The 13,833-nt window shown below is 35.2% G+C and overlaps 1 protein-coding gene across 1 annotated transcript in view; it reads right to left on the bottom strand.

Annotated features, from left to right (window-relative positions):
• Window positions 1–13,412, bottom strand: part of CDH9 (cadherin 9) — a 96,167-nt gene extending 82,755 nt beyond the window's left edge. The window contains exon 1 of the mRNA XM_054059997.1: window positions 13,108–13,412. The gene's annotated coding sequence lies outside the window, so the exon portion shown is untranslated. The remainder of the gene's footprint in view (window positions 1–13,107) is intronic.
• Window positions 13,413–13,833: the final 421 nt, after the last annotated feature.

Genomic DNA, 13,833 nt, shown 5'->3' on the forward strand with positions numbered 1-13,833 from the left:
GAGAAGTGAACTTAAGTGCTCTCCATCAATCCTCTGTTTACTGTTCTCCTTCGTTTTGTATTAACAGCACTTCTAAACTAACGACCAATCCATGACAGGATTTTATGTTCCAGTTTTTATAGATACTTGATAGAATAATGTTAACATATTTAAAAATATTCTAGCTCCAGTCCTAGAAGGGAAATGCATGTCTATTTTTATAGAATGTAGAGATCTGCACTATAATTGCATTTGGCAAGAAACTTATAAAATCTTGTTTTACTGGCTGCATTTATCACTGTTATGCAGGATCTGGGGGAAAACAGAGAGGATTGTGGGTTTTTTTTTGGTTTTAAGGACATGACGATTTTTCTTAGTATCAAATACAAGATATGTGCTATCCAAAAGAGGGAGCCATAACATTGTGCTATATCTTTCCACTTTATAAGACGGTGAAACTGAATAAATTCTTTTATTCTTTTTTCTTATTTGTACTTAAAGATGATGTTTGCTCTGAGGGTTTTTTTGTTTTCATATGAATAAGCAATATAGTTCAGAACCAGATAATACATTCTAATAATCTTATTGGAGCTGAGTGAAATGGTTGTACTGAAGTCAAATACTCTTATCTCTCACTCTTGATTCCACCATATGTTTTTTCACCAATTTTGAGAGAAGAGTTTAATCTCTCTATACTTATTTCTTACCCTATTAAGTGGAAAAAATATATCCAGCTATCAAAGAAAAGTAACTGAGGAATTTGCTAAACATGCTTTGATAGATTGTCTTGGTAAAAAGTAAGATTGACATAAAATATCACTCTTAATAACTGATGAATTGTCCAGTTTTATGAAACCTTTGCTTGGATGAACACAGTACTCATAAAGGCACTACCTGTGTTTTGGAAAGTATGGACTGAATTGCCTTCAAGTCTGAAATGTATGTGTACTAGGATGTATCTGAAAAAGTAGACTAGAAAAGCACAGTGATCAATAACACTTGCTTTACTTTCATAATTTCTCTAGAGCATTCTCTTTGCCGCCTCCTGGTAGTTGTGTACCATGAGGGAAGACCCAGCACACCCTAGTAAGTCTATGTGGGGAAGTACTTCTACTATTTTAGCATTAGAGAACTACTGATAGCTGTTTAATCTCTTTCTAATATTTTTGAACTAAAGTTTAGGCTTAATTTGCCTGTTGCTTTATTGAAAGCTCTCATTTGGTTTAGCGATGACAATATCTTATTACTTGCTAATGATGTAATTAACAGAAAATGATCTTAATGGTGCTGCTATAGACCTGTTTTTTGTTTGTAGTTCTCTTCTTTTTTATTCCTAAGTAAAATTAAACATAGCCTACATGCACCATAGAATTTAAACCATTATATCTTTTTCACTCTTTTTTTTTTTTTTTTTTGTAGAGGAATTGTTTAGTTAGCACGTTTCTGCTTTTCAGTCTTAGTACCAATATTTCACGAGGTTTTATTATATGGCCTCACAACATGTAAACAACTTTCCACTTTATCACTTCTGTTGTGGTAGGATATGCTTCAGTAGTCAACATTAAATAATAAAACAACTTTGATTATTAAAGACCTTGTTATTTAATAGAGAGTGAAATACTTTATCTAAATTTTCAGATTTCATTCCCCTCCCACTTGTGTTATGATGAAAGTGAGTAATTTGCAGAGAAGTTAATTCCATAAAATAAAATAAAAAAGTTATCTGATGCTATTAAGTCATCCAAAAAAATTATAATCTTGAGGTTAAAACTATGTATTGATCTTTAGCTTTCTATTTTGATCTTGATGAATACATAAGAAAATACATTTGTGAACACCAGCTTGTATTAAAATTATAACATAAAATGCATTGAAAAATTTACTACATTTGAAACATTCCTCAATTTGATGTGGGTGTTGTGAATATAATTAAAAAAATAAAGTGCTTACTGCAGCCATACTTTTACTTTTTACTTTCTGTTTTCCCTGTTGACATTTGAATATATACTCATATTTTCTACAATTACTTTCCATGAAGTTCTTTTATGTGCCATCAGGCTTCCTTCGAATACTCCATCACCAAGTACAAAAATATTCATATGCTCAATTTCTTGTTTTATTTTAATCATGTAAGTCCTCTGATATACAGTGAATTGCAACTAATACTTAATTTTTTTTTAATTTTATTTTTTTTAATGCAGATTGTATCTGCACCTATACCAAAAAAGGTGGTCTTAATAAGGGCTTTAGTAGTTACTTCCCAGTTGTAAATCCCAATTTCTGGTGATTTCTCTATGACACTTATAATTTTCTTTTTCTTTCTCAAAGCAAATGTATTCCAGATTTTTCTGATGTGTTTGTCACACAGTATCAGCTTTATTTTGGCATACATTAAGAGCTTAATTGTGATAAGGCACTTTTTGTTTCCATTCATCTTTCCTCCATCCCTTACGTGGGACGTTATTTTGATAAGCAATTCATCTCTATAGGGGTGGTGGGTTTTTTTCTCTTTCCTACCGTATTTGTTTTACTCAGGTGTGCATAATATCGTTCATGTCTTTTGCTGTTCTAGTCTTTTCAGGAAATTTGGGATCTTTCTTATAAGTCAGATGTGTCAGTAAAAAGATTCTGCTACCTTCAGTGGCTTAGAGGTAGGTTTGTGCTGCATTTCTGTAGTTTTTCTGTTTTTCATCTGGCATTACTCACCTTGTGTCTCCCACTTTGAATGAAATTTTCTTAATGATATATACCTTTCAATGCCTTCTAAAGCAATGGCTTCTTCAACTTGTGTTACTAGTACATACATTTGATTTTGATTTTCTAAACCAAAGATTTCTTAGTCCTGTGTATAATTTTAAAATCTCTACTCTGTGTTTACCTATTGCCACAATTACCCAGTACACAAGTATAACTGTTTATAAAATACAACAAAAGGGTTTATTACTTTTATAAGCAATATATATTCTATTTATCCCATTTTTAGGTATACGGAAATTATATTTTAACCTCATTTTGATAGATGAACTCTTAATCTCTCTTTCTCTAACAGTCTGTGCAGAAATAATGGTCTTTAAACTATCCAGATTTTCTTCTAACTTTATACTCTAATGTTTCAGAAATCAATGTTTATTGGCATTTTGCAATACTGTTTCCTCTGATATTTACCTTGCAAGGAGTATGGGGTTATTTAATTTATTTATTTGGATACTGATGATCTATATGCAGAAGATTATGCATTTAAAAAAAATAATTATCTAAATATTTTTCCTATGTTGTATATAAATTGCTTTTGTCATGTAGTGTGATCTATCTACTCATATCATATTCACATGCATGTTATAGAAATTAATGCAGATTCCGCAGCCATACCAGGTCCTGTGCAGGAGAAAGGGTGTAAATAAGCTAGAAATAAAAAAATTCTTATCATTTAACATTAGTCTTGATTACACAACAGTTGATGATTTCCCCCCTAGTTTGATTGCTATTTCCCAGACTGTGGGATGTGGTGTAGGTCAGGCACTCCAGGTGTTCCTGGACAAGCTGGTGTTCAGCTACATAGCAGATTCTGCCCTTCCTGTTCCTTTGAAGCTCTCAGGTCCTCTGCTCTGCTTATTAATGACCATGGCAGTATTTCTTCCCTTTATAATAACAGAATCTAAATGTTACTGATGTCCATGGGAATATTCAGCTGGACCATAATGATTATGTGCACTCCTGATGCTTCTCTGAAGCTTGTACTTAGCTTCTTTCATAGAACACTTCCAAATTGTTGCAATTACTGACTGGTAAGTGGCAATTTCTGTGTGGCACCACATGAATACGATTTTTTTTTGTCTTTAATACAACATTGATCTTCCAGTTCCAAGAGGTCTTTTCCAACCTGGTGATTCTGTGATTCTGTGACAGTTAGATAGAACCACATGATTACAAAAGATTATGTATGATGTGCTAATATTATTTGTATAACTTTCTCAGATTCTAGTATATATTCTTCAAGAGTTAATTTCAATATTTTGGTCTGTGAGTCTATTTGTGCTCAGTGAGAAAACCTGTTTTTCAAGTTTGTATACGTTTTTTACTGAACAATAATCTATGACATTGTTTACACTCTCCTGTTGTACCAGTAGTTTGACAGGACTTTTAATCCAGTAGTAAAATCTCTTGGTTATTTCTATCTTAGCTGAAGTCAAAATCAAAAACTTGGAATTATGCGACACCAACTTATATCCATTCAGGTTTCTGAAGTGGTTAATACCTTCACAGTAAAATGAGAATTCTTAAAACTTCTTGTTTTTAAAGTGGCATTGTCTGTGCCTGCCTGTCTGTTTTCTTATTCTTCACGTTTGTTAGTGATATCAACATCACAAGAAAGTCTGTGTAAAAAATTCTCCACTCAAGTACTTTCACTGCCTCTCCCTTTGTGTGCCTCCAGTATATTAGGTATATGAAAACAAAGTTACTTAGGACAAGTATTTTTGTTATAAACCTCAAATCTGTTGAAAATGCAATAGACAAACGTTGCTTTAAGTTGTTTCTTTTTTTTTCTTACAATGGTTTAGAGGGACTACAAAATTCTTCCATCAGGAAAGTGAGATTCTTTATCACAAATTTAAACCTGCATATAATTGGCATATGTATTTTTGTATGTCTTAGAAAAGATTCCGCAAAAGTCTGCAGACTCACAGAGGAAAAATCACTCACTTAAACTTGTGTGTCCCTAGTGAGCTAAGTGGTATTGTGCTGTTCTATGAGAATTGGGTTCAAAGTCTTGAATTTATAGATGATAAATTGACTTTCACTTAAATAACAGACAATATTTTCCATGTACAGGGAATGTAGAAATATCATTAATATTTACACTAAGTATTACTATTTTTGCCAAGCAGTCACTATCAGTGGACATAAATATAATAGAGGAGTATGTAACTCACATGTTGCCTGATCTCAATGGCCACCCTAGAAGGATGAAAAGCTATGTATGTCCAGAGAGGTGGTTGCATATATTTGGGCCAGGTTGGATCCTATGCTTTAGCCCAGTTCCCTAGCCTTTCCTAGAGGTTTTATAATGATGGAATAGAGACATTATTACTAAGACCATCTGAATCTTTCATTGTTTGAACGTTAAAACTCCAGAGCAAAGGGAAAGGACTTTTTCATTCCCAATGGGAGAGGGTGCCACCCTCTTTTTCTTTGCTTCCCTCAGAATGAGGACCACTCAGAAAGCTCTACTGAGTTGGCATGGTTTCTTCTAGTGGTTCTAGGCAGGTCCTTTAACATTTATATCTATTTACTCAATATTTGTTTCTGCCTTGGTTTTGAATTCTTTGGGATCTCAATGTGTAGGAAAGATTTCAGAGACATCCATAGCACATAGCTACCTGCACTTTCAGAAAAATATCGCTCCAAGAGTTATCCTAAGTTTATAAGATTTAATGCCAGCGACATTTTTTTTAACAGAAGTTGAGATCCTTTTTATGTCATGAGACCAGAAATCACAGAATCACAGAATGACAGGGATTGGAAAGGAACTCCGGAGAGCATCTAGTTCAGTTCCCCCTGCTCAAGAAGGTTCACCTACAGCAGGTTGCACAACATCGTATGCAAGTAGGTTTTGAATGTCTTCAGAGAAGGAGACTCTGCAACCTCTCTGGGCAGCCTGTTAAAGTATTCTATCACCCTCACAGTAAAGAAGTGTTCAGGTGGAACTTCCTGTGTTACAGTTTGTGCCTGTTGCCCTTTGTCCTGTTGCCAGGCACCACCAAAAAGAGTCTGGCTGTATTCCCCTGACACCGTCCTTCAGACATTTATAAGCATTGATAAGATCCCCTCTCAGTCTTCTCCAGGCTAAACAGTCCCAGGTCTCAGACTTTCCTCATGAGAGATGCTCTAGTCCCCTAATCACCTTTATGGCCATTCACTGGGCTCTCTTCAGTAGTTCCTTGTTTTTCTTGAGACTGGGAGCCCAGAACAAGACACAATACTCACCGAGGCAGAGTAAAGGGCGCAGATAACCTCCCTCAACCTCCTACCCACACACGTTTTAATGTACCCCAGGATAGCATCCTTGGCCACCAGGACACATTGCTGGCTTATTATCAACTTGTTGTCCACCAGGGCTCCCAGGTCCTCCTCCACAGAGCTGCTTTCCAGTACGTCAACCCTTAATCTTTACTGATATACAAGATTACTCCTCCCTAGGTGCAGGACTCTGCACTTGCCTCTGTTGAACTTCATTAGGTTCCTCTCCGCCCAGTTCTCCAGCCTGTCCAGGTATCACTGAATGGCAGCACAGCCTTCTGGAGTATCAGCCACTCCTCCCAGTTTTGTATCATCAGAAGACTTCCTGAGGATACACTCCACCCTCTTATCCAAGTCATTGATGAATGTGTTGAATAAAACTAGGCCCAGTACTGATCCCTGGGGAACACTGCTAGCTACAGATTTCCAACTAGATTCTACTTTGCCAATCACAACCCTCTAAGCTCTGCTGTCCATCCAGCTCTCCATCTGTCTCACTGCCCATTCATCTAACCTACATTTCCTCAGCTTACAAGCAAGTGTCAAAAGATTTGCTGAAGTTGAAGAAGATAATATCCGCTGCTCTCCCCTTATCTACCCAGAGAGTTCTGCCAGCATAGAGGGCTATCAGGTTGGTCAAGCATGATTTCCTCTTAGTGAATACATATTGATCACTCCTTATAACCTTCTTTTCTTTCAGAAGCTTGGAAGTGGCATCCAGAATTGGCTGTTCCATCACCTTTCCAGGGATGGATGTGAGTCTGTCTGGCTTGTCATTTCCTGGGTCATCTTTCTTGCCCTTTTTGAAGACTGGAGTGACATTGCTTTTTCTTCAGTCCTCGGGCACCTTTCCTGTTCTCCATGATCTTTCAAAGATAGTGGAGAGTGGCTTTTTTTTTTACTTTTTGTTTTGTATCATTTTATTTTACTTTTTTTTTTTCCCCCAAAAGCGATATATGGTGAAGTCTAGCCACTTCCTGATTTACTCCCCTTTTGATTTCCCCAGAGCTATTTTCCCCTTCTCTGAATGAAAACTTCAGGAGAAGGTCCACAGTCAGTAGGATTTTTGTTTGCTTGTAGCTGAGTACCAACTTTTTGGAGAGTTTCTTCCCTTTAATTGACTTAAAAAGTAATTAAATGCATGACATACTTTTCTGTTTTCAAAATTCTATTTTTTGCTGAAGCAGGGGTTTGCCATCATGAGTAGTGAGGATTTTTCAGTGGGACTATCAGTAGAAGAGCAGGCAGCACTAGAAGCTTGGATTTTATTGAAATGTGACAAATGCTATTAAAACATTACAAAACTCTTACTTGAAATGATATGTGAGTTCTCAGTCTTAATGTTACTACTACTGCTGCTGCTGCAGCTAAGCAAAGAATAATATCTCCAGTATCGTAGGTAAAGAAATTCTTTCTCCGTGAAGGGAAAAGAAAAGACTAATTAATCCTCTAGAAAACAGAGGGTTCTACTTAGTATCTTACCCCTGGAACCGTTATAAATGCAATATAGAAATGAGTCCTGATTAGGAAAGGAAGCATGTATCACACAAATGTAAAAACATTGGGAGCAATGAGTCCTGCTGTTAATCCACGGTATGCAAATAACAGCAAAGAATGAAAATACTACAGAATTTTTTAATTAAATTTCTCTTTTTCAACAAGTCTGAATTCTCATTAGAGGTGAAATTTCCTTTTACATTTGGGAAGTAAATGTAATGCTTGTTGCAATTTTTTGCAGGAAAAGAAGTAATATTTTGTGTAACATAATATTTTTATTTTTGCTCTGAGGAAAAATACATTTTTATCATATAATCATCATAAAAACACAGATTCAATACTCATTTTTACTCTGGGTAAGAGAAATGCAGAAAACCAATTTGAGTGGCTTCAATGAGACTAGTCTTAGTGAAAAATGTTAACCTTTCTGCACACGGGTTCCAGATTGTGGCACAAGCACAAACAACTCTCCTGACAATTTAAACAACTGCAAGAATTTCCTTTTGAAATAACAATATTTTCCTGATTTTTCCAGTTACTACACAGGCTGAATTATTTCCACAAGTTATCCCAAAAGCAGCACCTATGCCTTAAAAAATCAGAACTTGTTTACAATAGTTTTCTATTATGAGAACTGACGTTTCAATCCAATATTATAAAGTATTATGACAGAGACTATTAAAAATCACGTAGAAGCATTGTGATAAACAACAAAGTAAGCAGGCAAACAAATTCAGTGAGAAAGCAGCACTTGAGTTTATGCCTGTGTACATATATATATTTATATATGTATATATATGGATGTATGTATATGTATGTACAAGAATTCTCTTCATGAACTGGGGGTATTTTGATTTGTTAAATTCAGGTACGTGTGGGTTATTGATTTTTTCTGTTCATATGTAACCTATAAATGCTGGATTTTAAAATGTTAATTTTTATTTGTAATACGCCTATTCTTCTTTCAAAACAGAAATAATGGGATTAGCTCCACCCTTATCCCCAACTCACACCATTCTAAATTTAGCTCTTTGTCATCTCCTCAGGAACAAGTATTGAATAATGGATTACAGAGGAAATAAATAACAATTCTTTTGTTAAGATCTTATGCTAAGGATATCAGATAATTATACTTTCTAAATTTCCTTTGTTGAACACTCTTACACAACTTGATGTTTTATTGAATTATTTTCAAGAGGTGTAATTGATCATAGTTTTCTGAAAGTAATGGCTAAATCAAGTAGTGTCTGTATGTGTTACAAGATAGGCTTGTATACTTTGTTAATTGCCTTCAATATTAAACATATGTAAATTGAGATAATCTTATGAGAGTTGTTTAGTTTGTATAAAATGATGGAAAGGCCTGCTGTTTCAAACAGCAAATATAAAAGAATTATCCACAATTCTCTCTACTTCACAGAATATTTTCTGGAATAATTTCTGGGTACCATTTCTAACAAGAATGTTTTGAATTTGGACAAGTAATTCAGAAGCTCTTTCTCAACATACTTGTATATAATGGAAAAACACTTCAAGTACTTTTTGGAAGCTGGAGTCTCTAAGCAATGACATGCATGGCCCAACACTAATATTCTTCCCAGCAAAATTTCAGTGAAGTTTGTCATTAGTTCTCTTGAATAGGGCTTGTGAAGGTGAAGTAACTTGAACATCATCTAGCACCTAGAAAATTTGTATTTACATCAACTTTACACCAACATGTTCATAGCAAAAAATTCTAATATGAGAGCAATGTTCGTGAGGCAGGGAAAGTTGAATCTAATGTCATGTTTTGATATTGCTACTACCCTTACTACTAGAAGTCGTGAAATTTAAATATATACATTTACACATAACTGGCAAAGAAATACTTGAAACATTCCATTTTGCAGTTGCAGAAATGTATGTTCAGAGAAATATTTGTGGCTGTTTATGGTGTTATTTAAACATTCAATGCACGTTTATTTTTATGAACATTGTTATGTTCATACAGAGAAACTGGAGGACTGGTAAAGCAGAGGCCCCATTCTACCTCTGGCTCTAACACTCAGCTGCTGTGTAACTGAGACGAACTCTCCATGCAACAATCACTCTCTCCAACTCTCCATGCAAAAATCTCTGTGTATGGGATGAAGATAACACCACCCATGACTTTTTGTAATCTTTCCAAGACTGCAGAATAGAGATTATGAATAACATATTTCACTTCCTATCTTTTCTATAATTACTTTATATACTACACATTACTTTATATACTACAGTATATACTAAAGTAAATTCTATAATTACTTTATATGCTACACATTAAAAAAATTCTTTCTAAAACATAATAATTTTAGAGCTTTCTGGTAAGCTGCAGTATACATCCAGTATTTTCCCTTCCTCCCTGAAATTAGTAACAACATTTTCCTTGAAGTTACTGAAGCCTAGTTTTGCTAGGATTTTGCACTGCAAACACCTAGTATGATCTGATCTAGGTATGTTCCTCTTGTTCAGTCATGATCAGCACGTAGGCCTTGATGCCATCTTTTTTTTCTATCACGATTAGTTGCTGAAAGTCAGGATGATAATGTGCCTTTTGCAATTCAGACATTTCCTATTTGTTTAAAAGGCAAAAAGAGAAAGTTATTAAAATAATGCTTGACTGCTTTTATAAAGATTATTTTTCTTCATTTCCCGCTGCATTATTTTCCTTCTCCTCCCACAGCCTTTTACAAAAATTTTGGATTTATTCCTACAAATGACTTTTCATAAACTCTTTCTCACATGCAGAAAGCAGTTAGCTTTCGCTCAGACATCCCTATTCATGTTCAAATATTTGTGCTTCTGCAGAGAACATTTGCATGTAACACCTGCTGTAAGCCTTAGAAATTCAGAAGGCATTCTGATATGAGTAGGAGATACATTTTTGTCTAGGCTTTTGCTTCAGTTGCCTTCTACAGTTAAATAGCACTGACTGAATGAAAACAGCGTAAAGACTTTGCATCTATATTGTCTTATATCCAAGCCTATATAGCCTAGTTTTCTTATAAGCACAAGAGTTGTGCAGGAATTGGGAGAATTCCTTTTAAACAGTGGTCATTGCTGAGTTTTGAGTTCCAGCAAGGTCTTATCTCTGAAAATAGTTGCAAGATTCCCTTTGTGTGTGTTACTGTATAATAAAATTCCTTCATGTGTCTTGTAATCATTAAGCTTTGGACAGCCAACAGGACATAGCAGTCTACCTTGTTTTATCTCCTGAACAAACTCACCCTCAGAGGAAATTGTCAGTCCCGTTACTTTCTAGCTCTATTTCTCGGTTTTTCTGCCAGTAGATTCCCTGCAACCGATGTTGCACAGTTCCAGAAACCCTGTCCTGATGCCAGGGCATAAGGAAATGTCAGAATTAAGTTGTTCAGTTCTTTCTGCAGTATTTTGGGTGATAACATCTAAACTAGTGGACTTAAATTATTAAATATTTTTTGGCAGATAAATTGGGGAATTAATTCATTCTCATTGGCTGATCCAGTGATGAGAGGGCGTTTCTACCAATACCATGCAACTGCTGCTGAGATCAGCATCTTTATGAAGCAGCAGCCAGGTAAGGGGAGAGCACAGATCCCTGTGAACGGGCTGCTATCCAGAGGGTAGGACAACATTTTTGGAGTGGTCTCCTCTTTCACAAGAGTGAAAATTCTGAAAGCCTGGAGCACTTTTACCATGGAGATGTACAAAGTACATGGCAGAGCTGTTTCTCTCCATATTTTCTCTCCAAATTGCATCTCCAGACTGCTTTTTCTGTTTAGGTGACATATACTGGTTATTTATGCAATGTGATTATTCACTCTAGCAGCTGCAATACAGACTCTGAAGTGAAATACTCCACTTTTTTCATTAAAATAAAAATACAGAAAATTTTGATTGTTGAAACCATCCCATCAAGTTTAAAAGACTTAACAAGTATTTTATGTACACATTTAGTATGTAACGCTGATACAATTTTATTTCCCCATATAAAATTAATCTTGTTTATCTAACTCAAAAACCCAAACCAAGTATTATTTCTTACATGGCCATTTCACTGTATAATATGGGCTTTTAAAAGTTTAATATTTTTCCTAGGAGAAAAATCACATTATCTGTAAACATATTTAACTCTATCTTGAATTTATATTATTACATCATGAAGGACAAATGACAGGGTAATATGTTTTACCTATCAAATTGAAATAGATAACAACACACCTTTTTTAAAACTATCATCATTCTTCTATAGAGTTCTTAATAATAATAGGAATAGTTTTACATAAAACTTCTAAATATTTAATTAGCACATTCTCACATTTTGGAATACAAATTAGCATCTTAGACATGGAGATTGAGTTTTAAACAATGATTTTTAAAGATCTGTCTTTAGCAATTCATATAATTAGCTCTAACATTATTCATTAAACAAAGATTTTGATCCCATTAGTGAAAGTATTGCAAGTATTAAGTTTGCCTTTTTATCCATATTTGTCCATACTATAAGCAACTAGTGCAGTACTCAGCAATGAAGCATAATCCTGCTGTGATTTAAATAAAAATTTTGTCGCTAACTTTAATAAGAGCCAGACTGATATATTAGTTGTAATTTTATCTACTGAAAATGGAAATTAGAAGAGGAGTAGCTACTGTAGGGGATATCGATTTCTTTATAGTTCACATGCATCGTTTGAAGCTCATATAGTGAAATTGAATGGGTATGACTGCACATTTCTTGCATGTGAAAAGAAAAAGGAAAATGTCATTCATTGAGCAATCAGTTTCTGCTGATTATGTCAAAATCAAGTAGTCAGTTAGACCTTTTATGCTTTCTGCCTTGCTTTCTCTGCTAATCTCTGATTACACATAGTAGGCTGATAAGGTTTTGTAGCACTTCTGGAAACAGCCTTATACTTTAGCCTGTTGACTTTCACTTACTGCTATGAATATCCAAAGGGACATCTCCCTCAGTTCTCATTCTTTCTGAATGCTGAGCTACCACTTTCCCCTGTAACACATATACAAAAATAGCAATTTTGCTATTACTACTAAAGAAAAACAAAACATCAGTACTTAATTCTTATTAATAGTAAAAACCTTCTCCTTTTTCATCCTCCTTAACTGGATTTGTCTTGAATAGATATTTTTGATCAAAACAAATGAGAAAGAAAGAAAAGAAAAGAAAAGAAAAGAAAAGAAAAGAAAAGAAAAGAAAAGAGAAGAAAAAAGAAATAAAAGAAAGATAGCTTCTACCTAGACAAATGAAAAAGCACCCTGGACAAAAGTTAGGCTATATTGTTAGTCCTATATTGCAGTAAAAGCGGAATAAAGTCTAATAGTATTGCCAAATAACATACACATAGCTGTCTTTCCCGTATGCACAAGCAGTTATCATATATACAGCAACAGAAGTTTAGATTTTAGCCATTTAGTATAATTGTATTTTTTTCTGAACTGTATAAAAAAAATCTCCCCAAAGTGCTCTGTCGACCCCCCCTCCCCCCACTTAAGAAGTGTCTGTAAGGCATCTTTAACATTTCAGACACTTTTTAACAAAGCACCTGCTCTTTTGCACTCCTCAATTTCCATGCTAAAGAAAGTTAATCTACTCACCGTATTTGTCAGTGTGAGCCTAGCTCTGCCCGTCCAGTGTCGCTTCTCTATCTGCTTTCTCCCTTCTGCCTGTTACTGTATCTCCGGCGCAGTATGTGCTTGCATCTAACTAGAGCTTCCTCTCTCCCAGCATCACTTTTAAGTCAGGGAGGCAGCGAGCTGAATCCAAAGGGACTCTCTATCTGATTGGTTTTCATTCAGTGCCTCTGATTAATGAGAAACGTCCCTCACAGAGAAAGATGTTGCTGCTGATAGAACCGCAGTGAAAAACACGAGAAGGTTTGGGGCTGAGGGGGAAAGGACTATGGCTTTGCCAGCCATACAGCGATTTGCAAGCAAATGCAGTGGGAGGGTTCAGAGAGGAGGGCTTTGTTAAGGACCCTCTTATTAACTGAAGCTTAAATACGGAGAACAGCTCAGTTTGATCTGTTTTCAGTTGTAATAATAAAGACATGCCCTCAGCCTGTGAATTATGCGGAGAAAAAAAAAAAAATTCTGATTATTTACACCAGCAGTACAGTCCCATTTGTGTGCACATACTCATTGAAGAATACAAAATTATCCTGTAGTAGTGCAGTAACAAACGTTTTTGAGCTGAAAGAATGCAAGATGTAGGCAATTTCCCCCTGTACTCAATAGGTTTACAGCATTGCTGTCAAATACAGTTATTGTTAATTATAATTGTCACTGCACTTGAAAGTGGACATAATGCCATGTTGCAAAGGA

This window comes from Cuculus canorus, chromosome 2 (genome assembly GCF_017976375.1).
Source record: "Cuculus canorus isolate bCucCan1 chromosome 2, bCucCan1.pri, whole genome shotgun sequence".
Lineage (NCBI taxonomy): Eukaryota > Metazoa > Chordata > Aves > Cuculiformes > Cuculidae > Cuculus > Cuculus canorus.